The sequence below is a fragment of the Narcine bancroftii genome, chromosome 7 (assembly GCF_036971445.1).
Source record: "Narcine bancroftii isolate sNarBan1 chromosome 7, sNarBan1.hap1, whole genome shotgun sequence".
Taxonomy (NCBI): Eukaryota; Metazoa; Chordata; class Chondrichthyes; order Torpediniformes; family Narcinidae; genus Narcine; species Narcine bancroftii.
In genome coordinates, this window is record NC_091475.1 from 200,782,434 (window position 1) to 200,810,349 (window position 27,916).

General features: G+C 41.6%; 1 protein-coding gene across 3 annotated transcripts in view; it reads right to left on the reverse strand.

Annotated features, from left to right (window-relative positions):
- Nucleotides 1–27,916, reverse strand: part of LOC138739606 (interleukin-13 receptor subunit alpha-2-like) — an 88,443-nt gene that overhangs the window by 53,470 nt on the left and 7,057 nt on the right. Inside the window, exons 2-5 of one of the 3 annotated variants that reach the window (XM_069891973.1) lie at nt 5,392–5,515; nt 4,427–4,492; nt 1,103–1,135; nt 562–698 (exon numbers count right to left, since the gene is read on the reverse strand). The gene's annotated coding sequence lies outside the window, so the exon portion shown is untranslated. The remainder of the gene's footprint in view (nt 1–561; nt 699–1,102; nt 1,136–4,426; nt 4,493–5,391; nt 5,516–27,916) is intronic. The other 2 variants (XM_069891975.1, XM_069891976.1) reach the window with 2 other exon arrangements.

Consider the following 27,916-nt stretch of genomic DNA (forward strand, 5'->3'; position numbering starts at 1 on the left):
TCATCAGGTGAATCTTTGATGCATCTCCTTAACAGCAAGAATGTTTTTCCTCAGAAAATGAGACCAAAACTCAAGATATGGCTTCACCAAAGCCCTATACAACTGGAGTAAGACTTCCCTACTTCTATATTCTACATTGTTATCTGTAATAATCTCTCGGATAAATCGGGAGTTTCAAGCCATGTGTACACTTTACTAACACGTTTCACCCAAACATTCACTACCTTCTTTGCTCCATTCAGACTGATGATGACATTGTTTTGTCAAATGCATTTTTGACAGAGTTGCATATTTCATACAAGTGTGCCATTTGAGTGGGTTTAGGTTTATAAGAATGTTGGTCACAGGCCATCAATGAGTATGTGGTCAGGAAAAGTTTTAAGGGATTTAGGACAAACACAGGCAAATAGTACTGTTTCTGTGCTGTCGGACTCTACTACATTGCATACATCACTCCTGTGTTTGTCTTCTCATGGATTCAATGCAAATGATTATTGGGAAACTTTAAGAAGTCACCGTCGGCAGAGATGCTGATTTAAAGCAATTACTTTCATCTCTTACCCTATTTCTTTTTCTGTTCCTTTGATACTTCATTGCTACATTGCTTCCTTCCTCCCAAAAATTTGCTGATGCCACCTTGTCACAGAGTCACCAGGAAAGTTGACTCAGTCCTGCATTGAACCTTTGAGTAAATCAATCTGCAAAAGCCACAGGATTTACAGTGGACATCCATTGTAGACCTTAAACAGACTTCAGAACTGTAAGGCAGAGACATACAAGACTGCAAATACAGGAATCCGAAGCAAAAAACAAACTACTGGAGAAACTCAGTTGGTCGAGAAGCATTTATGGAAGGAAAAGAACTGGCGATGTTTTGCATTGAGACCCTGCACCATCAAGGTTGAGATAGATTAAAATAAGGAGCTTACAGGATGTCATGAAGGGCTCTAACAGGCATGATGCGGGTGATCCGGCCATCTACTTACACAGAGCACAGAGTAAAGATAATGGCAAGATCATTTGCCATAGTGTTGGATTTAGGACATTCATTGTCTAACACGCCATGAGCTCTAATGTAATGTTGTGGATAGTTTATACACACCTGAAAGGCTAGAAGAGGCATTGGATGAATCATCTTAAAGACAAAATAATTGCAATCACATCAGAAGTTAAATACAGCGTGTATACCTTAAGAGATATTTTGGCTTTGAATGAACTGTTTCAATCTTTACATTCATTAGTAATGAGTGACATGGAATATCATTAGTTTTACTTTTAAAATTTCTGCTTAAGAAATGCATATTTCAATATTTATCCTCTCAGGCATAGATGGTTTTGTTAAAGATGAATGTGCAATTCATTTTATTGCTACTCCTGCAATAGAGCAGAAGATAATGAATGAGTGGCATCCCATTTCCCACCTTTACAATTCACTCTATCTATAACTTACACCCTGTGGTTGTGCTGGGTACAGCCTACAAAATGCAGTGAAGCAATATGCTGCAGCTCTATAAATTTCTGGTTTGCAGCCCAATACATCTCTGGTGAGATGATACTTGGAATATTGTGTTTAGTTCTGGTGACCTCATTTCAGGAAGGATGTGGAAGCTCTAGGGGGGGTGGGGGGGGCGTTGTGCAGAGGAGATTTACCAGGATGCCGCCTGGATTGGAAAATACATCTAATGAGGCAAGGTTAGCAGAGCTAGGGATTTTTTCTTTGATGTGAAGAATGATGAGAGGTGACTTTGCAGAGCTTTACAAGATCAGTTTACACCTCGTTTCCCGCAGGGTAGAAGTCACAAACACGAGAGTACATCCGTACAAAGTGAAGGGAAGAAAGTTTAGGGGAGACATTGTGGATTCCAGTTCGTTCAGTGGACTTTACAAAATGATGTTACCAAAACTTTGTCTGGTCAGACTATTTTATTCTGCAGAATTCTGAGTTTTCTGCACAGATCCTCACAGAGATGCTCTCTCTATGAAAGCTGACAGAGAGACTGACCATGTGTTTCAAAGCTATTCCTTTGTCTTGTTCTAATATGGGCGGAGTTACATTTGGCCCAATCAAAAGTTCACACAATACATTCTTATCCAATGCAATTGCTGCTAAGTACAAATTCCATTGCTACATAAGATTGACAACCTCTTACCAGACCTGCTCATTGATTGGTTGAGAGTAAATTCCTATAGCTAGTCGTAGTGCTAATTGGTCCTTTTGAATTGCCATGCCCGCCTTTCTAGAATGCTGCAAAACTAACCCTTCCCTTTCTCATTCCCCCCCTTTTATGATTTCATCACAACTTCCTAAGCCGTCGTAACCGGCGTATCCCAAAGGGGACATTGCACACTTGTCCCTAACCCACCATAGGCCACTTCCTCACTGCCTATTTCCCATACTCCAACACTCAGCTTAACCAAAGCTCCAATTCTATCTGAGCCTGTATCTCCTTCTCCTCCCACTGCTCAGTCTCCGCCTCTTCCGATTCCATCTTTTCCAGCATCATAGGGGTGTCTGGGCTTACCCAAATCAAACAACCAGCACCTGGTCGAGAAGAATTACTAAATACGACTGCTACAATCACCACAATCTTAGTAACCCCAAAGTCCAAAGTTCGCATGTAATCAGTTAAAGAAAAGGTGGTCATAACCAGCAGTCTCCTTGAATTCTTGCTGCAGAGTCTTAGCCCAAGTAAAGGAACCATCTGGAGCTGTGTTGTTTGGAATAAAGGTACAGCAATGCAGACACCTCCTTCGTTAGCCATTAACCAGTCCAAAGTCTGTTGATTCTGCCATGTCATTTTGCTGGTCACATCGACCGGTTTTCCAGGGCACTCGATACATCATTGGGCAGAGTTTGATAAATCTCTGTTGGTCATAATAAATATAGTTTATCCATTCTGCATTCTTCGCAATTCCAATTATTGGTAGTAAGGCTTCCCATCTTGTTAAATAACAAATCCTGCAACATATAAACTAATTAATATCCTTTCAGTACATTTTTTCTGTCTTCTCCCATGTTGGCTCTAACAAGGGCAAACATTTCAAATTCCCAGGAAAAATGGATGATAGAAGGCAGCCGTCTTCATGACTTCATTTCTGTATCTTTCACAAGGCAGCTTTAAAAGGCCCTCGAGTTAACAGTAGTACACTCACCGAAGGTCAGATGAATTCACTAAGGGAAAGGTTCATAGTGGCTCAAAAGTGCTTGAGTCAGGAGAGCTCCTAAATGTTGGATGTATTTTATTCTGGGTTTGAAGGTATCTCAGCTCCCTGTCTCTTTAATATTTGGCCCAGGAGTCACAGCCACTCTCCTAGATTGTTAGTGGTATTAGACCAGATTCAATTAGTCTTTAACACGTTGCAGTTTTCTTTCTGACTTCTGTGTGATTCATTTTTACTCCTTCTATACAAGTTAGAACGAGGAAATACTGCAGAAGTGGAACACCATTGTTACTTTATAAAGTCCTATAACTTGTGAACTTGCTGTATGATTGAAGCTCTCTGGAAGACAGGTTTCAAATTACTGCAGATAACTTAACCCCTTCTTGATCGTAACTAGTGAGACACAGGTCTGGACACTGTGGCTGCTGGGGTACATATGGGGGTGGCCTTACCCACATGGAATCGTTTGATTCCTCCTTCTCATCACTCTGCAGACATCGGGACCCTGGGGTTTTTTTTTTCACCTTCTGTTTGTTAACCATTTGGCACCCGAGGGAATGTGCTACCATTCTAATCATAATTATCATATCTTTAATCTGAAATGCTAAATCAGTTTCACATTCTGTAGTTGGTGCTGGTCTGCTCCTTTTTTATTGCACATCTTACGTGGAGAAGAGTTCAATTTCAGCTTTAAATAAATATACGGAGCGGCCAATCATGATTGACTTCACTTTGATGGCCAAGCAATATTCCAGACACATAATTGAGATCCCCAACGTTTCCTCCCTCGTGGCTCCCATTATCACTGCAGCTCCAATGCTTTTCACCACATTAGTTGCTTTGCCACAGCTGTATTACTACCATTAGAAATTCTTCTTCCTGCTCCATGTAATTGGAACATGGATGGGACAGGTCCCCTTTCTGAAATATCATTAGCTTTTTAACTCAACCATAAATTTGCCTGGCCTCCTGCTCAATTCCTACCTTTTTCTGAGTTGTGTCCAAATTAAATTTTTATCATACTTCAGATATAAATAATACATTGGCTGTCCCGGGATCCCCACATCACTCATTTCCAACATTTTACCCATTGGAGTGTTTACTCTTGGCTTATCACACACTTGTCCCATGTTGTCGTTTTGTCCTCTGCGCCACTTCAAGGTCCTGACCTTCGTATGGGGATTTCCCACTTAACAACCAGTCTAAGGCAGGGCATCAGAACTAGGACAACACATTATGTAGGGCAGTACTTCTATCCCCTCACCGGGCAAATCCTCTGTGTGCTTGGGGTCCGACACTCGTAGTTCATCTGGAGTCCATCAGAGTTATGCTATAGGTAGGGAGAGATCAATTGATTGAACACCTTAAAGAAAAACAGGGAAAGTCTGATGCAAAGAACACAGCACACAGAACTGGTACAGTTAACCCTTTATTAGACATCACGTTAACCTGAGAGAACCCTTACTGCTTTCAGCCTTGAAAGCAGTCTCCAGAGGTCTCTATTCAACAAATGGATGCATCAGTTTTTATACACTCAAGAAAACAAATTGAACTAAAAGATTACATCATTATTCTACATACAAAGTACATCATACCCCTTATTACTACTCGCCCCACTGCGCAATTTTCCTGATCAATACTCCGAACCTCCTGTTCTTTTCTGTGTGCACATTCTTTCAGGAGGACTTTCACAGGTTTCAATGTCCCCTCTTCTGTCATTGGGATCCCCAGATTTACAGCGTTCGTCTGCCAAATTGCAAGTTTATCTCTCTCTTTTCTTTCTTGTGCCAGTAGATGCCATTTCCCTATTATCTTCCTAGCTTTCTCATTTAATATACACTTCCAAATCAACTGTTGTGCCTCTTTTATTAATTTATCATCCCATGTGCCTCCTAAAGGCCACCCAATTTTATTTAATCTCGTATTCAAAGCCCCTGCCCCACCGAAAATTTACGTAGAGTCTTCTCATCTTCTGGATATTTCTCACACGTGGTCTGTATTGGTGAACCGCATTCACTCACAACATCCATACAATTACCTATAAGGTCCCTGACCTTATCCGAGCACCCAGAGCTCCTTTTCAACCACGGTCCCAGACTGCCGAGTTCCCTGAACTCTTAACTCAAGTCTGTCCACCGTTAAATTCCATCTGGTCTCTCAGTCCACAAAATCATGCAGAGAGGGTTCGTTCAGAGCAGGGAAAATGGAGAAGATAATAGTTATACTTACACCATCCGGCCACTTCCCTGGTCTGCACAGACCCACTCCACTTTGTTCCAACTGCCAAAGATCTGCAGAGCCTTTGGATCCCACTTCTGACACCAAATGTGGAGTCCAATTCATTCGGTGGACCCTACAAAATGACATTACGAAAATTTTGTCTGGTCAGACTATTTTATTCTGCAGAATTCTGAGTTATCTGCACAGAGTCTCACAGAGATGCTCTCTCTATGAAAGCTGACAGAGAGATTGACCATGTGTTTCAAAGCTATTCCTTTGTCTTGTTCAAATATGGGCGGAGTTACATTTGGCCCAATCAAAAGTTCACACAATATATTCTTATCCAATGCAATTGCTGCTAAGTACAAATTCCATTGCTACATAAGATTGCCATCCTCTTATCAGACCTGCTCATTGATTGGTTCAGAGTAAATTCTTATAGTTAGTCATTGTACTAATTGGTCCTTTTAAATTGCCATGTCTGCCTTACTAGAATGCTGCAGAACCTAGCTACACTATCACTAGCTATTAACCATTTCCTTTCTCAAGATCAGGTGTAGGTTTTTTTTACACAGAGAGTTGAGGGTTTCTGGAATGCATTGCCAGGGGTGGTGGTGGAAGCTGAAACAAAAGGGGCATTTTAGAGAATCTTAGATAGGCACATAACCATTAAACAATTACAGCAGGGAAACAGGCCAATTTGGCCTTTCTAGTCCTCACTGATCCAAGCACCCTCCTCTAATCCCACCTACCAGCACCCTGCCCATCTCCCTCCATCCCCCTCCCATCCATATACTCATCCATCTCTTTCTTAAATGACATAATTTATCCTGCCTCCACCACCTTTCCGGGAAGCCATAGTAAAGAAGTTCCCCCTCATGTCACTCCTAAACCGTTGCCTGTCAACTCTCAACCCATGACCTATTGTATCCATCTCTCCTACTCTCAATGGAAAAAGCCTTTCCACATCAACTCTATCTATCCCTCTCATTATCTTAAACACCTCTATCAAATCCCCTCTCCGCCTTCTATGTTTCAAGGAATAAAGACCTAATTTGCTTTATCTTTCCTTGTATTCCAGATGCTGAAACCCAGGCAACATTTCTGTGAATCTTCTCTGCACTCTCTCTATCTCGTTAATATCCTTCCTATAAATCGGTGACCAGAACTGCACACATTACTCTAAATTTGGCCTCACCAATGCCTTGTACAGTTTCATCATTACTTCCCAACTTCTATATTCTATGCACTGATTTATATAGGCAAGCATACTAAAGGCCTTCTTCACCACCCTATCCACATGTGCTCCTCCATTCAGGGAAGAATGCACCATTATTCCTTGATCTTTCTGCTCCACTGCATTCTTCAACACCCTCCCATTTACCACATATGTCCTGCTTTGACTATTCTTTCCAAAATGAAGCACCTCACACTTATCAGCATTAAACTCCATCTGCCATCTTTCTGCCCACTCCTCTAAGCAGTTTAAATCCCCCTGCAATCTTTAAAAACCCTCTTTATCATCCACAATTCCCCCTATTTTAGTATCATCTGCATATTTACTAATCCAATTTACTGCCCCATCCTCCAGATCATTAATATATATGACAAACAGCAATGGTCCCAATACCGAACCCTGAGGTACACCGCTTGTCACCGGCCTCCATCCTGACAAACAATTATTTATTACTGCTCTCTGGTACCTTCCTTCTAGCCACTGTTGAATCCATTTGACTATCTCCAAATTAATACCCAAGGAATTAGCCTTCCTAACTAACCTCCCATGCAGAACCTTATCAAAGGCCTTACTGGTCCATATAGATAACATCCACTGCTCTACCCTCATCAACATTCCTAATCACCTCTTCAAAAAAATTCAACAAGATTAGTCAATCACGACCTTCCATGCACAAATCCATGTTGAGTGTTCCTGATCAGACCCTGTCCCTCCATATACTTATATATACTATCTCTAAGAACGCTTTCCATCAATTTACCTAACACAGACATCAAACTTACATGCCGATAATTGCTAGGCTTGGTCCTCGAACCCTTTTTAAACAAAGGAACCATATGCGCAACACGCCAATCCTCCGGCACTAAACCCGTCTCTAATGACATTTGAAAAATCACTGCCAAAGCCTCCGCTATTTCCTCACTAACTTCTCTCAAGGTCCTGGGGAAAATCCTGTCAGGACCTGGAGACTTATTCACCTTTATAGGTTTCAAAAGCTCCAGTACTACCTCTTTCTTAAACACTATAGTCTCCATATTTACCCCCTTTGCTTCCTTTACCCTGCACAGTTCAATATCCTTCTCCTCAGTAAATACTGAGGAAAATAAATTGTTCAACACCTCCCCCATCTCTTTTGGCTCCACACTCATTTGTCCTTTCTGATTCTCTATTGGAACAATTTTATCTCTCACTTTCTTTTTGCTATTTACATATTTGTAGAAACCCTTTGGATTTATTTTCACCCTGCTTGCTATAGCCACCTCATACCTTCTTTTAGCTTTTCTAATTTCTTTCTTAAGATTCTTTTCACATTCAATATAGTACCCAAACATCTCCTTTTTTCCTTGTTTCTTATATTTATTGTAATACTCCCTCTTTTTTCGAACCAAGTTTCCAATATCCCTTGAGAACCATGGCTCTCTCAAACTTTTGACCTGACCTTTCAACCTAACAGGTATATAAAGATTTTGTACTCTTCAAATCTCTCCTTTAAAAGACCTCCATTTCTCTATTACATCCTTCCCAGAAAACAAATTGTCCCAATCCACCCCTTGTAAATACTTTCGCATCTCTTCAAACCTAACTTTTCCCCACTCCAAAACCTCAACTCTGGGCCCAGGCCTATCCTTTTCCATAATTACCTTGAAGCTAATGGCACCGTGATCACTGGACCCGAAGTGCTTCCCCACACATACCTCTGTCACCTGACCCCATCTCATTCCCCAACAGTAAATCCAACACAGCTCCCTCTCTAGTTGGTACCTCCACGTATTGATGTAAAAAGCTATCCTGCACACATTTTACAAACTCCAACCCATCCAGCCCTTTCAGGGAATGGGTTTCCCAATCAATACCCAGAAAATTAAAATCCCCCACAATCACTACCCTGTGTTTATTACAAATAACTGCTATCTCCCTACTAACTTGTTCCTCTAATTCGCGTTCCCCATTCGGTGGTCTATAATACACCCCTATAATTGTAACTTCCCCTTTCTCATTCCTCAATTCCATCCAAATAGCCTCCCTGGATGAGCCTTCTATTCTATCACACCTAAGCACCGCTGTAATATTTTCTCTAACAAGTAGTGCAACCCCACCCCCTCTTGCCCCCCCCCCCCCCCCACCCTGGGTCTATCACACCTAAAGCAACTAAATCCAGGAATATTTAGCTGCCAGTCACATCCCTCCTGTAACCATGTTTCACTAATCGCTACCACATCATATTTCCAAGTGTCAATCCATACCATCAGATAAAAGAAAAATAGAGGGTAATGAGGTGGGGAGGGGGTTAGTTTTTTTGGTAGATATATATGGGTCAGCACAAGATTGTGGGCTGAAGGGCCTTTACCATGCTGTTCTATGTTCTATGATATTCCAAAGGACCACACCAAAACTGCAACCTCTACTACCAAGGGCCTAAGGAGCATGAGAGTATCACTGCTTGAGTCCACAAGTAATGAAGATTCATTGCCATGTACATTAGTATAATGTTCAGATGGACCAGTGCTGCAACCTAACAGGTAAGATACACAAACAAAATACTACACGTTAAATTTGCACAATATGCCAAGACACATCAAGAGATAATAAATGTAAAGGGATAAAGACAAATATTCGCTGTTCATGCAAGAAAGTAATAGAGTAATTGGTGGGCCCTGACTTGTTTATGGTTATAGTTGGGCAATAAATAGAAGTTCAAGAGCCTGATAGTTGTTTTGAACCTGTAAGTGCTGGACTTCAGACTTCTGTCTGAAGGTAGAAGTGAAAAGAGGGTCTGACCAGGGGAGTTTGGTGGTCCTTCCTGATGTTAGCTGCCTTTTGGAGGCAGTGCCTCACATAGATGTCGCCAGTGGAATTAAGAACATGTTGCCGTTCCTTTATCATCACTGGATCGATATTCTGGAAGTCCTGTCATAATAAAACACTGGGAGCAACTTTATCAGAATTTAGGCAGTTCAATTAGGCAGCTCACCACCAAGCTGGACTTATCAATAATGCCATAAACCGTCATAAGTTTAATTCCAACTGTTTGGCTGGTTTGAATCAGAATAAGGATGTTGAATGGAATTGAAGTAGACGCCATTGTATCAATTGTTAAAGGAATAACAAGACATTATATAAAAGAAAAGTGATTGAGAAGGAAGGGAAGAGAATGTACTGGGTGAGCTTACCTCCAGAAGGCTGGAAGATACTCATTGATTTGATGCTTAACAAGTTCTTGGTGAGTAAACAGGACCAGTAAACATGGAACCTGACAAACTAAGGCCCGAGGACCCTGGATAATTGGTGTGTCACCCTTCTGAATTCTCTCTCTCTCGACACCATTTAAAATGATGACTGTAAATTTTTAAAAATAACAAAGAATTGCTGTGGTATGTACTGATGGTAGGTGGCCTTACATAGGAGATGTGATAGCATATAGTGGTGTGAAATGGACATTTTAAAAATGCACCGTACTCAGGGGGACATTCGGTGGGGAGTGTGCACGTGCGATCCCATGTTAACATTTATTGTGTCCTGGCACAGAACCAACAATCTATTCATATTTAAAGATGGCAATGAAACTTGTACAGTACTAATACAAAAGAGCTGCTTGTCTAAGAATCAACCACTGTGGATTGCCCGTTGCCATGTAGAGATGGCCTGAGGGATACTGGGGACCATAAGATTTAGAAGCAGAGGTAAGCTATTCAGCCCATTGAATGTACCCTGGGTTACTAATGGAACAAACAGGTGAAAGGTTTACTCTAGTACCAGGCTGCAGTCATGTTCACTACATTTCAACCTGACCACCTGATGCACCCGCCTCCCCCCAGTATTTGCGGGAACAGACCAAATCGCCTTTTCCAACATCTAGTCAAGTTTATTTTCACTTGATTGTACAAGTACAGTCCAACGAAACAGCGTTCTCTGATCCTTGTCACAAAAGCATGCAGACACTCAACCAGGCAATACACACATTCAGACAAATAACACATATGCAGGACAAGTACTCTATCTATAAAAATGAATAAATAAATATTGCTTTGTACAAACGAGAGTCTCGGATGTTTAGTGTGACCAGATCCTTTGCGAATTCAGCCTTCTCACTGCCTGTGGGAAGAAGCTGTTCCTCAGCCTGGTGGTGCAGGCAATGATCCTCCTGTAACTCTTCCCCAATGGGAGCAGCTGAACGATGCGGTGTGCAGGGAGGAAGAGGTCCTCAATGATGTTGTGTGCATTGCTCAGATGACGGGCACATTGATGGTGGTGGGGAGGGTGGAGAGGGGAGACGCCGGTGATCCTCTCTGCCACACTAATGGTCCCGTGGACTGACCTCTAATCCATTTCTTTGCAGCAACTGCACCCCACTGTGATGCAGCCGGCCTGTGATAGAGCTCCTACAGAAGGTTGACATAATGCTGGTTGGTATCCTTGCTCGCTTCATTCTTCTGAGGAAGTGCAGTCACTGTGGCGCTATCCTGACATGTGGGGAGATGTTGAGCATCCACGATGGGTCACTAGTTAAGTGCTCTCTGCCACAGAGTAGCTAATGTGCAGTGGAGGGGGGGTCGTTCCTCACCCTCCTGAAGCCCACGAGCATCTCCTTAGTCTTATCCAAGTTGAGACTCAGGTAGTTACTCTTGCACCACTTCACGAGATCTTCCACCTCTTCCCTGCGGTGCAACTCATAGTTGTTGCTGATGAGGCCAAACTGCTGTTGTGCCATCTGCAAACTTGATGACACTATTGGAGCTGGATCTGGTGATGCAGTCGTGAGTCAGTAGGGTGAACAGGAGAGGGCACAGGCGTAAGTTGTAATGAGTTTAGGATAGAAAAAGAGAGAAGGAGAAATGGTTGATAGAGTTGGGAGCAGGTTATTCAACGGGTGTGTCCAGAGTTAATGGTTTAGATAGAAGTTGAAGAGGCCCATAAAACAAGATTATGGTGATTTGGGACAAGCCAGTAAAATAGAGAAGCAAAAGGCAGTGGTCAAGTTAGAAACTACCCAGCTATTGCAGCCACTGAAGGATATAACTGATGAGGTTACTGACAGAGTGAACAATGACAACCGACGCCATGATAAAATGTAATCTATACAACATATGTTGCCTGAGACAACTAACTGAAGGAATGGGTGGGTGGGTGGAGGGCGAAGGCGCCCCTGTCTGCCACATCCGTGATCTCTCTCTGACTAACTATATCCTGGGAGACTTCAAAGGTGAGAGGAATGCACTGTACCCTGCTGCAGTCCTCCACGTTCCTCGACATGGAGACAATCAAACATTCAGTACCCTCTCATGAGAGTGCATAATGTCAGAAAGTACCATGAGGGAACATGGCTATCTCTAAGTAAAAGCCCAATGCTGGAGGAACACAGCAGGTCAAACAGTGTATTTCATATACAAAAATAAAGATACAAAACCAACATTTTGGCTTAACCTCTTCAAGTAGCCCAAAATGTTGATTATGTATCTTTATCTTTGCAGGGTGAGGGAATTCAAAATAAGAGTGCAGAGAATAGGACAGTAGGGAAACAGGGAATTATAACAGGGAGAGAAATAAATAGTGAAGAGTTACTCAATAACAACATTAAAAAAAGTCAGGTGAGCTGGCAGGATAAAGTGCTGTACAAAAATAATACAGAAGAAACTATTTCGGTATTGGGTTTAAGGGGACTATATTTTAATGCATGTAGCATTAGAAACAAAGTGGACGACTTGGATGCTCAGATTCAACTGGAAAAGTATGACATTGTAGCCATAACTGAAATGTGGCTCAATGAGGGGTGTGATTGGGTACTCAATATCCACGATTACACAATCTATAGAAAAGATAGGCAGGTGGGTAGAGGAGGAGGGGAGGCTCTGATGATAAAAAAAATTGCATTAGATCAATGGAAAGAAGAGACATAGGGTAAAAAGAGAGAGAATCATTATGGGTTGAATTAAGAAATGTCAAGGGTAAAAAAGACCATATTAGCAGTTATATACAGGCGCCCAAAAAGTAGCCTGGAAGTGGATAATGAGATACAGCAGGAAATACAGAGGGTATGCCACAAGGATAATATCAAAATAATTACGGGGATTTCAACATGGCAGAGGATTGGGAAAGACAGGAAAATTCTGGAAGCCAGGAGAGAAAGTTTGTAGAAAACCTAAGAGATAGCTTTTTTGAACAGCTTGTTGAGAAGCCCACCAGGGGATCTGCAGCTCTGGATTGGGTCATGTGCAATGAACCCAAGGTCGTTAGGGAGTTAAAGGTCATAGAACCTCGAGGAAGCAGGGATCATAACATGGTTGAATTTAATTTAAAAATTGAAAAAGAAAAAAAAATTATCAGATGTATCAATTTTTCAGTGGAATAAAGGAAATGACAGTGGTATGAGAAAGGAACTGGCTCAAGTAAACTGGGAAAGCAAATTGGAGGATCAGAGCAGGACTGGAAGATATTTTTACAAGTAATAAAAGGAATGCAGGATAGATATATTCCAAGGAACAACAAATTTGTCCAAGGAAAGATGGTACCATTGTGGCTAACAAAAGAGGTGAAGGCTAAGATAAAAGCAAAGGAGAGGGCACACAAGGAAGCTAAAATTAGTGGGAAGTCAGAGGACTGAGATTCCTTTCGTCACTTGCAGAAAGAGACAAAGAAAGTCATTTGGAAAGAAAAGATGAGCTATGAAAGGAGATTAGCTAATAATATTTTCAAATATATAAGGAATATATAAGGAATAAAAGAGAGACACGTGTTGACATAGGACCGAAAGAAAATGATGCTGGGGAAATTGTAATGGGTTATAAAGAGATGGCAGAGGAACTGAATCAATATTTTACATCTGTCTTCTCCGTGGAAGATATTAGTCATATCCCAGACAGTCAGCGGCTTCAGGGAGTAGAGTTAGATTCAGTTAGGGTTACTAGAGAAATTGTGCTAGGCAAAATAAATGGATTAAAGTTTGATAGATCTCCCAGACCAGATGAGGTACATCCATGGGTTTTGAAAGTGGTGGCTTTGGAGATTGTAGATCCATTGGTGATGATCTTCCAGAAATCAATAGACTCTGGATTGATTCCAGAGGATTGGAAGTTCGCAAATGTGGTTCCGCTGTTTAAGAAAGGTGAAAGACAGAAAAAAGGAAACTATAGGCCGATTAGTCTGATTTCGGTGGTTGGGAAGATATAAGTATTGATCCTCAAGGATGAGGTGATTGAATCCGGATTGCTGAAGGTGTCGCTGGACCACAGTGGCAGTCACTAGCTGCCAGTTTTGAACCACTGATTCCAACATTTAGTAGAAAATAGTGGAAGTTCAAGTTTATTTTCATCCGACTGTGAATAAACAATCTGAGGAAGGAGCATTTCTACGGACCTCGGTGCAAACAATACAGAACATGTAACAACTACATAAAAAAATATATAAAATAAATATATGTAAATATTTCCAAATAATTTTCTCTATGTGTTGAGATATTAGAATATTACGCAGCTTGACGGGTAGGAATGAAACCACTCGCTTGTAGAAACCTACCAGGTCCTTCAGAAATGAAATCTTCAGAGCCCTTCTGATCTGGTTAAATATGATTACCAGCTCATCAATACAGTTGCCTTTTAACCATTTCCTCAATCAAGGAGCAATCAGAGACTGACAATAAATGCCAACATGGTCAAATGATGTCTCCATCCAGTGAACAAATAAAAGATGCCTTGGTGTAACAAGGACAGCATGTCTTATCTTGCTCCTCGTCAACTCCTTCTCGGTGTTCGGAATCTCGCTCTTCCCCTTCCACCCTCCCCACAGGTCCTTGAAGAAAAAAATACTCGGATTTGCGCAGCACTTTTCACAAGATCAGGTAAGTGCTTCACAGTCTGCGAGTTGCATTGTCAGTGCAGTCGGTCAGTAAGAATGTAGTAATATACAGCACAGTAAAGTCCCTTCAGCCCATGTTGTTGGTGCTGACCTAATAACCTACTCGACCAACTGCCCAGAATGTCCCTACTGCATGACCCTCCATTTTTCTCAGTTCCATGTGCCTATATCATAATCTATTAAATGATCACCATTGCTCCACCACCATTGCTGCCAACCCTTACTACCTTTTTACATCCTCCCTGTATTTATTCACAAGCACCTCAAGACTATGCCCCTTATGTTATTCATTTTAGCCCTGAGAAAAAGCATCTTGTCATCCACACGATCAATGCCTCTCATCATCTAAAACACCTCTATCATATCACAATTCCTCCTCCATTGCTCCATGGAAAAAAATTCATTCAACCTATACTCTCCAATCCACACAACATCCTTTTGTAAATCTCCTCTGCACTCTTTCCTGTAGTGAGGTGACCACAATGGAACACAATACTCCAAATGGGGTCTAACCTAGGGATTAGATAGCTGCAACATTACCTCATGGCTCTTCAACTCAATCCCATGGTAAATGGAAGCCAACACGCCATACCCCTTCTTAACAATATGTGTAGCAGCTTCCTAAGGAAGATTCCACAAACAACAAGAATTAATGATCAGATTATCTGATGATGTAACTTGTCTCTGGGGTAAAGTTTGGGCCGGATTCTTGGGGTAGCGCAACTGCTCACTTTCTCAATACTACAACAGTATCTAGCAGAACTGTTATACTGAGCATTGGCACACCCCAAGGGTGTGTGCTCAGCCCACTCCTGTTCACACCACTGACCCACTACTGCATCACCAGATCCAGCTCAAACAGTGTATTAAGTTTGCAGATGACCCAACTATAGTTGGCCTCAACAGCAACCACGGTGAGTTGCACTACAGGGGAGAGGTGGAAAATGGTGTGAGGGTAAGAACCCAACAAAGTAGACAAGATGAAGGAGATGATTGTGGACTTCAGGAGGACCAGGAATTGCCACCCTCCACAACACATCTCTGTCGTGGAGAGAGTGGGGAGCACCAAATTACTTGGAGCTCACTTGAAAACTGATTTATCATGGACACAGGGCATTTCCTCACATGTTAGGATTTGCATTTAGGCTCAACCCATGAAAAATCTAGGAGGCATCTGATTGGAATGAAAGGAGTTGAAATGATGAGTTCGTATAGGATTAGTGTAAAACTAAAATGAAGCTTAACTGTCAGGCATACTAGGGTTAGGCATACAAGATCCCTCTGCAACTCTATGGCTCCAGTGTAGGTAAATGGCAAAAGAATCAGTGAAGTTGATGGTAATGTTGAGAAAGAATAAATTGCTGGAATGAAGGAATTAAGACTGATGGGTTTGTACTGTTGGGAGCTGCCATGATCCCAATAGGTTGAATGGCTTTCATTTCTGCTGTAGGGTAAACATAGTCATTGCTTCGTCACCCCTTTTTTAGTTCAAAAGCAAATCGTCGTTTCTTGCCGTGAGCTAAAATTGAAATCTGGGTCCGATACCAGATGACAAATAGAATGAAATGTCAGAGGGTGGATTTATACAATCTTAATTATTTTAGGAGGCAGTTCGCTTAGAACCCAGTAATCTTCGCAGTAAAATAGAAACTGCACGGAATTGCAGGCAACAGTTCGAAAATCACACAAAAACGGTGAAGAGAGAAATAAAGGTAACATAAGAGGTCCGTGATCCTTTGCCAGAACTAGGAAAAAAATGAAGAAACAGACAAAATGAAGAGGTGGTAACCTGAAATATTAATTGTTGGTCAAGGTCCCATGCTGGTCTGGAGGGTTGCATTGTTTGGAATCCAGGGTGAACGAATAAATTGCATCCAAAATTAGCTCGGTGGGAGAAGATGTTAGTGAAAGGTTGTTGTTCAGACTGGAAAGTATAGAATTCAGACTGTTAAAAATAGAGATTCATCACTTCATGAAGGGAGTAGGTGACCACAATGGAACACAATATTCCAAGTGGGGTTTAACCTAGGGATTATATAGCTGCAACATTACCTCATGGCTCTTCATCATCTCTTTTCTCAGAGTAGGAACTCTAAAACTAAATTTTAAATTTAGACATACAGCATGGTAACAGGCCCTTCCAGCTCAAGAGCCCCTGTTGATCAATCACTCCCAAATGACCTATGTTTCAAAGAGTTGGAGGAAACCGGAGCACCCGGAGGAAACCCACGCAGACACATGGAAAACGTACATTCTCCTTACAGACGCCGCCGGATTAGAACCCCGGTCATTGGTGCTGTAACAGCGTTAGATTTAAGGTGAGAGGGAAAATATTTAAAAGGGACCTGAGAGGTCCCTTCTTCACACAGAGGGCAGTGAGTTCACGGGACGAGTTGCCAGAAGAAGTTGTAGAAGTTAGGAAAAGTGTAAAGTTTAAAAGGCATTTAGACTAACTAATGAAGCTAATGTTTCAAGAATGTGGATCATATCTACAATCCCAACTTCTTTCTAAATAATATGAAGTACAAAGGCCAGACCACTGAGAGCACGACAATGTCAGAAATATCAATCTTTGGGTTTGAAATTAAATCAAAAATATCTGCTTGATAAATTTGCAAAGAAGATTGATTCCACATCACTGGTTGAAAACCAGTACAGAATTATCTTGTGCCCTGACTAACATGCATTCTCGATGATCCAAAATAGATAACTATTTTTTTCTTTATAGGATGTTGCCTCAGACATGTGTGACACTGTTGTTTGCATGAATGAAGGAGAAGGGTAAGAGTTCTGATTGGATAGTTGACTTGAAAGATATTGCATCAGCAATAACCAAAACAACTCTGTGAGCTTTCTTCACTGAGCCTTTTCTAAGAGATACCCAGAGATATCTGCATTTCAGATCTTCTACGCTCCAGAGAAAAAAGTCCCCGAAGTCCGACAATATCCTCATAGTTTAATTCAATTAAAAAGACAATAAATACAAAGGAAACACGTGGACATTAAACCTTCAGTTATCCCCGTGCAAAAAACAAGATTCACCAATTGTGCACACAATGTCTTGGTGATTATGGTTAGTGTTACAAGGCAAGGTTCAAGAAGAAATGCCAGTCTTCAAGCACCTTCCACCTGAAGGTAGCAGTGAGCAGAGGTTGCAACCAGCGTGATGGGAGTCTTTTCACGAAATTGCCTGCCTTATTGATAGAGCACCTCACATAGATCCATTCACTGGATGGGAGGTCAGAGCCTTTGATGGTCCTGGCTCTATTTCTAATTTTCTACACTCTGAGCCTGTCCTATCACTGACTGCCACTCACATAGATGTACTTGTGTATTGGCTACATCTGTAGGAGTGTCTGCTAGCTGATATAGCAGATGGTGCTCAGTGTCCCACTGGCCAGACTAAGGTAGCATTGAAGACTGTTAATAAAAGCCAAATCTTAGTCCGTTCACTTGTCTGAACTCTTATCGATGGCATATCAATTTTATTAACAGACTCAACTCTGGGTTCCTTCCTTGAAACCTGTAAGACTGGAGATAGATGAAGATGCTCCGAGAGCTGGTGAAATTGGCTCCAGTGCTTCGAAGCTTACATGCGAGTGAACAATGTGGTTCAAGACCCTGTGAAGAAGGACCATCTTTTTTGCTCTTGCGCTGAAGGGGCCATCAAGAGCATATACCTTTGCCGCTGTTGCAGCTGAAGCTCAACGAAATGCCCTAATGTTGGACGCCTTCATAAGTGGACATCACCTACTGGAGATCCTTGACCTGACTTTTAATGCCACCCTACTGCAGATAAAGACTCTCAAGGCAGTGCTGCAGAGTGCTAAAGCCCAAGGGGATGAGGCAGGTTGAGGTGCTGAAGCTACTCCCTCAAAGTCTGCTTCCCGCGATGATGACCCACTACTGAGTGTAACCAAGCAGCCGCTTCAGGAAGGACTACTTCTGTGGGCTGATGATGCATTTGTACTCCCTGCCCGACGAGCTGAAGGTGGCAGTTGTAGAGAAAGGGGGCACTTTGCAAGAGCCTGCCGAGCTCGTGAGTTATCGCCCAGCCCGCTCCGAGAGGCTAGAAAAGGAAAGGCGAAGAAGACAGGTACCAAGGACAAGATGAGAAGCCATGGCAAGATGGTAGTGATAACTACCTTGAGAGCCGATAACTCATTTGACACATCTTCTTCCTCAGAGACCGCAAGCGAAATGACCAGGGACGAGGCGAGCTCCTGTGGGACATCACAGCCGCATGGTCCCATCCTGGCGTCTATCACCTTCAGTTAAGACAAACCCCACAGGTTGAAACATTCCACGATGAAGGTGAAGGGAAACAGGAAGCCTGTTGACTGTTTATTTGATTCCGGGAGTACTGACAGCTACATCCACCCTGCGACAGCAAACTCCTTGGGCTTAAGCTGTACCCTTTAAGGCGAAGAATTTGTATGGCATGATATTGACTCAAGAAAGAAATGACTAACTTCCTGTAGAGTAACATTAAATGTGAAAGGAACCAAGTGCAATGATTTTAAATTGCATGTACTGCCCGATTTATGCGCTCAGATGTTGTTGGGTTTAGATTTCCAGTGCCAAATGAAGAGTTTAGTACTGGCATTTAATGGGCCACTACCTTCATTCACTGTACCCCAGGAGACAATCTGTGGGCTATCAACTCTTAAAATTAAACCACCACGCCTTTTTGCCAATTTAACCCTGCGATAGTACAGATTCTATCACCAATGTACAGATTGTAGTGTAGGATGACTGTGATTGGCTGAGAGCATAGCCACACCTACTGGCAGGTCTTAAAGGATTGCTCCTCGCCAGACCAGGTCATTCTGGACTGGTCGACCTACATGTGATACCCTCCAGTCTTTTAGTTAATAAAAGCCTTGGTTTGGATTAACAAGCCTTTGATTCTTTCGACGCGCTCTACAAACCCCAGACTGTAAACCTATAGCCACAAAAAGTAGATGGCATAGAAAAGGGGAGAGATAATTTATTAAGAATGAAATCAACCGATTGCTCAAAAATTGGAGCAAAACACCGGATGGTTGTAGACTATAGTCAGAATGTAAACAGATTTACTCAGTTAGATGCATATTCCCTACCTCGCATCTCTGACATGGTGAATCAATTTGCCCAATATGAAATATACTCCACAATAGATTTAAAGTCAGCCTACTACCAAGTACCTGTACTCAAAAAGGAAAGGCAGTACATGGTGTTCGAAGCAGACGGCAGGCTGTATCAGTTTAGAAGAGTTCCATTTGGAGTTACCAATGGAGTATCTGTTTTCCAGAAAGAGGTGGATAGGTTGGTGGACGCCCACAACTTACAGACCACCTTCCCCTATTTGTCACCATATGTGGCCAAACCCTGGAGGATCACGATCATAACATGAATAAATTCCTTCGGCTCACCAAAGATCTAAACTTAACCTTTAACGAAGACACGTGCGTGTATCACACAAAGTGCCTGGCTATACTGGGGTATGTGGTTGATAGAGGTGAAATCAGCCCCGATCCTGAAAGAATGAGACCTCTCATCAAACTGCCTCCCCCAACCACACCGACGTCTCTCAAACGCTGTCTTGGCTTCTTCTCTTACTATGCACAGTGGGTGCCGAACTCTGCAGACAGGGCAGGACCACATTTTAAAACGACTGTTTTTCCTTTGTCAGCGGAAGCCCACAAGGCTTTTGAGGGCATCAAGTTAGACATTGCCAAAGCCTCGATGTCTGCTATTGACGAGGATTTCCCCTTCCATGTCGAATCTGACACCTCTGATTGCACTCTCACTGCCACACTAAACCAAGATGGTAGACCCATAGCTGTTTTCTCACGGACATTACAAGGGCCGGAACAGAGGCATTCCTCCATTGAAAAAAAAAGCACAGGCTATGGTATTGTAGACACTATTTACCAGGGAAAAGATTCACATTGCTGACAGATCAAAAGTCAGTAGCTTACGTGTCCAACAAGAAATTGAAGAGCAAAATTAAAAATGATAAAAAATCATGCGCTGGATTACGATTCTACCTATGATTAAGATATCCTCTACCACCCAGGGAAACTGAATGATCCTCCTGACACTCCATCTCGCACGTATACAATCCGATCACTTGAAAGAACTTCACGATGATTTATGTCATCCTGGTGTCATGAGATTGTATCATTATGTGAAGTCTCTCAACTTGCTGTATTCGCTCAAAGATGTAAGACTAAGAAATGTGAAGTCTGGGCAGAGTGCAAACCCCAGTTCTACAAGCCTTCCAAGGCCAGCCTTATTAAATCCACCAGACCTTTTGAGTACCTCAATATCGATTTCAAAGGACCATGACCGCGTAACAATAAAAATGTCTACTTCCTTAACGTTATAGATGAATTCTCACATTTTCCTTTCACTATCCCCTGTGCCGATGAGTCAGCTTCAACTGTCATTCACTCCCTTGACAAAAGCTTAAGCATTTTTTGTTATCCTGACTTTATTCACGGTGATAGAGGATCTGCCTTTGAGCACTGAGGTAAGACAAGCCCTCCTGCAAAAAGGTATCGCTACTGGGCGTACAACTAGTTATAATCCACATGGTAATGAGCAAGTAGAGCAGGGTTATGCCAATATTTGGAAAACTATCACCCTTACACTAAAATCTAAAGGTTACCCCATCAGCCACAGGCAAGATCTATTGCCAGAAGCGCTACCCTCAATTTGATCCTTACTACGCTCCTTACTATGTACTGTGACCCCCTCCACCCCTCTGTGACCCCCTCCACCCCACTGTGACCCCCTCCACCCCTCTGTGACCCCCTCCACCCCTCTGTGACCCCCTCCACCCCTCTGTGACCCCCTCCGGGCCCCTCCACCCCTCAGTGACCACTCCACCCCTCTGTGACCCCCCTCCAACATATGTCCCCACCAACATATTTTTACTTTTCCTAGAAAATCGAAAACTGGGACGACTTTGCCAGCCTGGCCATCTAAACTGGGACAAGTTTTGCTGAGAAAACACGTTAGACACAGCAAATCTGATCCACTCATGGAAAGAGTGTAGCTACTCCACGCAAATCCAAGTTATGCTTATATCCTGTATCCAGATAGAAGAGAAGACACTGTCTCTCTCCATGACCTTGCCTCACCCGTTACTCTTGGCAAAAGACTCTCTACATTCGACCACATGATTTTGTACACCTCCATGATATCACCCCTTGTCAGTGATCAAGGAAAAATCCCTAGCCTGCCCAAGCTTTCCCCTTAGCTCAGGCCCCCCAAGTCCAGGCCACATCCTCATAAATCTTCTCGACACCCTCTCCAGCTTGACATCATGGTAACCAAAACTGAACACAGTACTTCAAATGAGACTTCATCAATGTCTTATACAACTGAAAAAATGACCTTCCAACTTCTATATTCAATACTCTGACCGATGAAGGCCAATGTACTGAAAGACTTTTTGACCACCCGATCTACATGTGACACCATTTTTAAGGAACCATGTTCATAAGCCCATAAAAGCTCTAAACACTCCCCAGATCCCTACCATTATTGTGTAGGTCCTACCCTCTCATTTCTCTGCATTAAATTCCATCAACCAGTCCTCTGCTCACCTTCCCAACTCTATGCAGTAACTGACATTTTAGTGTCATCTGCAAACTTACGGATCATGCATGTGTGTTGAGAAGGCCGGAGAATGAGGTACATCAGCCATGATTTAAATGGTGGAGCAGACACATTGGGCCAAAAGGCCTAATGCTGCTCATAGCTTTTATGGGTTTATGATTGTTGGTGGGTCCTTGGCAAGCTGATGGGCTTGCTTCTGCCCTGTCTGGCATTATTAAATGAGAGGAGGCAGAGGGCATTGGTGAATGGGTGTTTTTCTGACTGAAAATCTGTAATGTATTGTACCACATGGAGTCAGTACCGGGACCCTTGTTGCTTGTAATGTTTACAAATGATTTGGATGAGAATGTAGTGGTATGTTTGGTAAGTTGATGAAGTTGTGAATCACGAGAAAAGTAGGAAAGTTGTTGAATGATACAGTGGGGACATAGATAAGATGGAAAGTTGGTGAGAGTGGTGGTAGATGGAATATGATATGATGAGCTTTATAATGTCAAATGCATAGAGGATATGCAAGAGTAAATGCCAGGGACCTTAGTCGTGCTGATGTAGAGAGAGAGACAGAAAGGCCATGGGGTGAAAGTCCTTCACTCCCCAAAAAGAGGCAACAAAAAAGTCAATGTTGTGTTGGCATTAATGGACAGAGCCATTGAGTATAAGAGTTGCAGATAGGCAGCACTTAGAGTATTGCACACAATTCTACTTGGCCACACTACAGGCAACATACATCTGGAAAAAGGTACAGGAGCATCAAAATCAAGTCTAGCAGGGTGGGAAGTAACTTCTTCCTGCAGGCTCTGAGACCAATCAATAGTATCGTTGGGTCTCTTCCAAATAAACAAATAAATTTAATTCATATACACACACACACACACACACACACACACACACACACACATAGACACACACACACACACACACACACACACACACACACACACATAGACACACACACACACACACACACACACACACACACACACACACACACACATACATATACACATACATGCACACGTACATACATACACAAATAACAGGTGTGGAAGGTGGCTAGACACCCTGCAGAATGAAAGACAAGACCTGTCAAAGGGCAGACAAACCCTCTCGTAGGGTCAACAGCCATTTAGCAAACATGTGCCGTGAAGCGTGGAAAGGGCATCCCTTGCTTGGACTGACCATTCGCTGCAACACAACCCCCCCCCCCAGCTGTCTTGGACCTCACCACGCCCCTGGATCCAGGAGGAGATACCGAGAGAGTGAGTCTGGACCTGTGCAATCCCCTGCTTGTCTAAATCCATTCACTCATACGCTGTTCATTTCTGAGGAGTGGGGTCTCCTCATATCAAACCCCACAAACTGACTGAAAGGAACCAGCATCACCCTAAGGGACGGATACACAGAAGAAGGAGGTATGCATACAGACACATTGTGGATTGTAGAGGGCCATGTATCATCCCTGTCCGAAACTTATTTGGAAGACGCATCACCTGCATCCATTAGTGCACACCTGGCATTTTGGTCATTTTAATTACTCAGGGTCATGATTGGGGCTAGAACACCCACCAAGCTCAGAACAGTATAAAACATTGATACATAGCACATTTCTACTCTCTTCCTTGTGGTCCAAGCCCCGGACAACGCTCCATGCCAGATTGTTACGGTGGACATCGCAGGAAGTGTCGGGGGTAAGGTGTGTGCTACACTTAAGCTGAGCCATTGAGCCATAGTACTGCGAAAGATCAGTTATTTCAGAGAGCTGTACCCCCATTGGTACAGGGAGCCAGGAGTGTGTTTGTAAGTCCCTGTCTGTAGAGTGTGTGCATGTGTATGAGCGTGTAGAAGATAGGTGGCCCACTGGTATCGCAGTCCAACCTGGGTCCAATGTGAATGTCTACATAGTTGTTTAATAGTGGAGTAGTTAAGTGTCGTTTGATGTTCTCCACTATTTGTCTCCTGTGTGTTCAATAAATCTAACTGTAGTTGTAACACTTGAGTCTGTACTCCTCACTCATTCTCTCTCTGTGAACCCATTGTACCTGATACTCTTCCAAACAACAATGGGTGATTTATTAAAACTGAGAAGCATCAGGAAACCAGTCAAAGGTAATCTCCTGAGTAGGATTTTGGAGGTTTTATATATGCTCAGTGGACAGAAAAGTAGTTTTACTGTTTTGATTACAAAATCGGTGTTACAAAGATCTAGTTACAGGCACAATAAAGGTTGATAATAAAATAAGATACTGAATTATCCATAAGTTTAACTTAGTCAACAATGGGTCTAAATTTCTGTGGCAACAATGATGCCCTTTTATGATTGTAACAAACTAAATAATAAATCCAGTTCTCTATCATGGCAAAGAGTGCACATTATAACATAATTAATGATATTTTGAAACTTGGGTGCCAGCACCCAACCCATAGCTCTACTCTTGGGCCTGTCTTCGGTTTCCTGTTACCACATTACCACAATCCACATCCCTCTTTATAAGTTAAAGCCCCCATTACTCTTTCCCTTACAACAAAGCATTGATGTGATTGTTACACGCTGTGCATTATGTGTGTGTGCAGTCAGATTATAAGAAACTTGAATTTTTGGCGCATTGTGTGCAGTGAAATGTTTATTTTTAGCCTGCATATTTATTGGAAAGATTCCCAAATCTAGGAACCAAAGATATTTAAATTAACTGTTTGATTAAAAAGAAAACCATAAGGACCTTGAGGATCATTTCTGGGATTGAATTTAGCAAATCACTTTGTAAGAACTTTAAGTTAATGTTTGGGTTAATTTTAAACAGCAATTTGCCTCAAAACAATTGCTGGCTTTCAACAGGAACCAAGAACATGACTTAGAGAAGGGAATATGTAAAAGCTGATGCTTTACACCAACTCAGTAATGAAATGTCATTTCCTTTCTAGTGCATTGTGCTTTGGCATGTCTGGAAGAATTCTGCTGAGAAAGCATTGATTTTACGGAACTCCAGTCGCAAAGAACATGAAAATTCTCAGTGAATACTGTGATGGTACATTTGTTTAGTTACCATAATTGAGAGGCCAGACTTCGAGTGCACAACATAAACTGTTTAAATTAATATTGGCAGAGATTCATTTTGGCAGCTGGCAATGAATTCCCACCGATGCTCTTATTAAATTAGGGTTAATGACTTTCCCAGTCCTCGATCTCATTGCATATCGAGGATTCATTTGTAGATGCATGGACAAAGTTTGGCTTTGTTGTCCTTCAGAATCAAATTTAATGATCAGCTCTCTCCCTCTTTCTCTCTATTTCCCTCTCCATCTTCTCCTCATTCTTTTTCCCTCACTCTATCCCTTTATCTCCAACTCTCACACTCCCTTTGTCTTTTTCCCTTGCTTTCTTTTCCCCTTCCCCATCTCCCCTCTCCCCTTCTCCCCCTCTTTCACCATGCATGCAGAACGTAAAAGCAAATGAACATGGGAAATAGAGTGAAAAGGCACCATTTAAGATAAACACAGATAAAGGTATTGATTCGGTGTTGATCAAAGTTCGCAACTGGGCAACTACAAAGATTTGGACAAGGTATCTTGAAAATCTTTCCATCTCTCCCCATCTGAACAATATGCTACTCCAGTCATAAAGCTAAAATTGACCCTTAATTTTTGACTCTTAACTGTCATCTCAATAGCCCAGAAAACCATTCAGCTCAACAAGGCAAGAAGGGCTTTTCCATTAACACTCATGTGAAAACAGAACTAACAGAGCTCCTTAAAATTTTCCACTTTTGTACAAGAGCAAACTATCAGATAGTCTACAAGAAATCAAATAGAACATTCAGAAATAACATCTTAACTCAAAAAATGGTGAGAATATAGAATTTCATGCCAGAGAGAAATGTTGAAGTGAGCAGCACAGATGCATTAAGAAAAGGCTCCCTTCCACCCATGGGCCATTAATATAAGCCTCTGGTTTGATTACCGCAATGCTACCATACATCATGGTCTATTTGAAGATATCACCCAAAAGGTTTGCCAGTGCCTTAAAAAGAAGAGGAAAGAAAATCTAATTATAGTGGAAATATTAAAGAAAAGTACATACTACAACATCTTCATTTTCATTTAGGTTACAAACCAATGAGACCAGGACAAAATAAAAAGTCACCTTCTCAGAACTGAAGAAAATTTGGAAGTTCCCCCAATGTCAAAATCCAAGAATGCACTGAACTCAGACTTGAAGGTTATTCCCTCATCACTTCCAAGAAGTTCAGCCATCTCAAAACTTTCGATAAGAATAGGTTTTTAAAAAAATTTACAGTACAAGGTTGGCCCATTCTTGTCCACGTGAGTGGTGATTGATCTTTTTTAAACCTTTGGAGTTTGTGTGGGTAAGATATTGATAGGTCTAAAAGTGGGGCTATCTTCAAGAAGACCCTTGAATCAAAATGAGTTAATGCCAACGACATTAGGAAATAAAATCCTGGACACTGGGCACCGTAAAAGGATCAAGTGAATCAAGGATTGTTATGAACATGGACAATTTACGACATTTGAACAGCTAAAAAATAGATATGATTTGTCAAATAGATCTTTCTTCCGCTATCCTCAATTAATTTTTTTTTAAGAGACAGTTTAGGACCAGCCATGACTCTTCCCATTTGTAGTGACATGGAAGCTCTTCTTCAAAAGGGAATCACAAGTAAATTTATGTCGAAGATGTATTTCCTATTGAGGGGTTATAGTCCGAAAAAAGGCTTGTGCAAATCGAGCGAAAGGTGGAAGTTGTTCTTGGGGAAAGGATTCAAGAATAATATTGGTCAAAATTGTTCTTTGATAATATGACATCATTTATTAATGCCAGATATAGATTGATACAGACTTGCTAAGTATTTACCACAACTGGTACATGCTGACCAGGCTGGTTTTATTCAAAATAGGTATGCTTCTGACAATATTCTTAGAGTGATTTCACTGATCAACACTTCACATCAGCAACCCAACCTACCAATGGTAGTTGCTTTAGATGCTGAAAAAGCTTTTGATTTGGTCGAATGGAATTTTTTATTTAAAGTTTTGGAGAAATATAAGTTTGAACCCTTTTTTCTTGGTTGGGTGAAGGCCAATTGCTAATCTCATTGCTAGGATGGCGACAAATGGTCAAACCTCTTCTTTCTTTAAATTATCGCATTCAACTCATCAAGGTTGTCCTTTGTCCCCAGCTCTATTTGCGTTGATCATCGAACTGTTAGCTCAAGCTATTAGGCAGAATGAGAATATTAGAGGTATAAGGATCGCAGACGATAAATATAAGATTAATCTATTTGCTGATGATGTTTTGGCATATTTAACTAATCTGGAACAATCTTTAATTTATATGCAAGAATGTTTAGAACAATATGGTAAATTATCAGGATATAAAATGAATTGGGACAAAAGTGAAATAATACCAATTTCTGAGGGAAATTATGACCAGTGTAGACAAATTACTAAACTCTATTGGACTGATAAAATTAAGTATTTAGGGATCATTGCATAATTTAAACTTTGTACCATTAATGAGAAAGATTAAAGGAGATTCGATTAAATGGAAGGATTTAACTTTGTGATTTTACCTAGGTCGAGTAAATTGTATTAAGATGAATATCTTTCCACAAATTCAGTATCTCTTTCAATTGATTCCTTGTTTACTTTCAAAATATTTTTTTCAGGATTTAAATAAAGTAGTCCGAGAATTTCTATGGAAGGGAAAATTAGCTAGAGTAGCGATACATAAATTGACCTGGAAATATGCTTTTGGAGGTTTGCAATTACCCTATTTCCAAAATTATTATGAAGCAGCTCAATTAAGATTTATTAACCATGTGT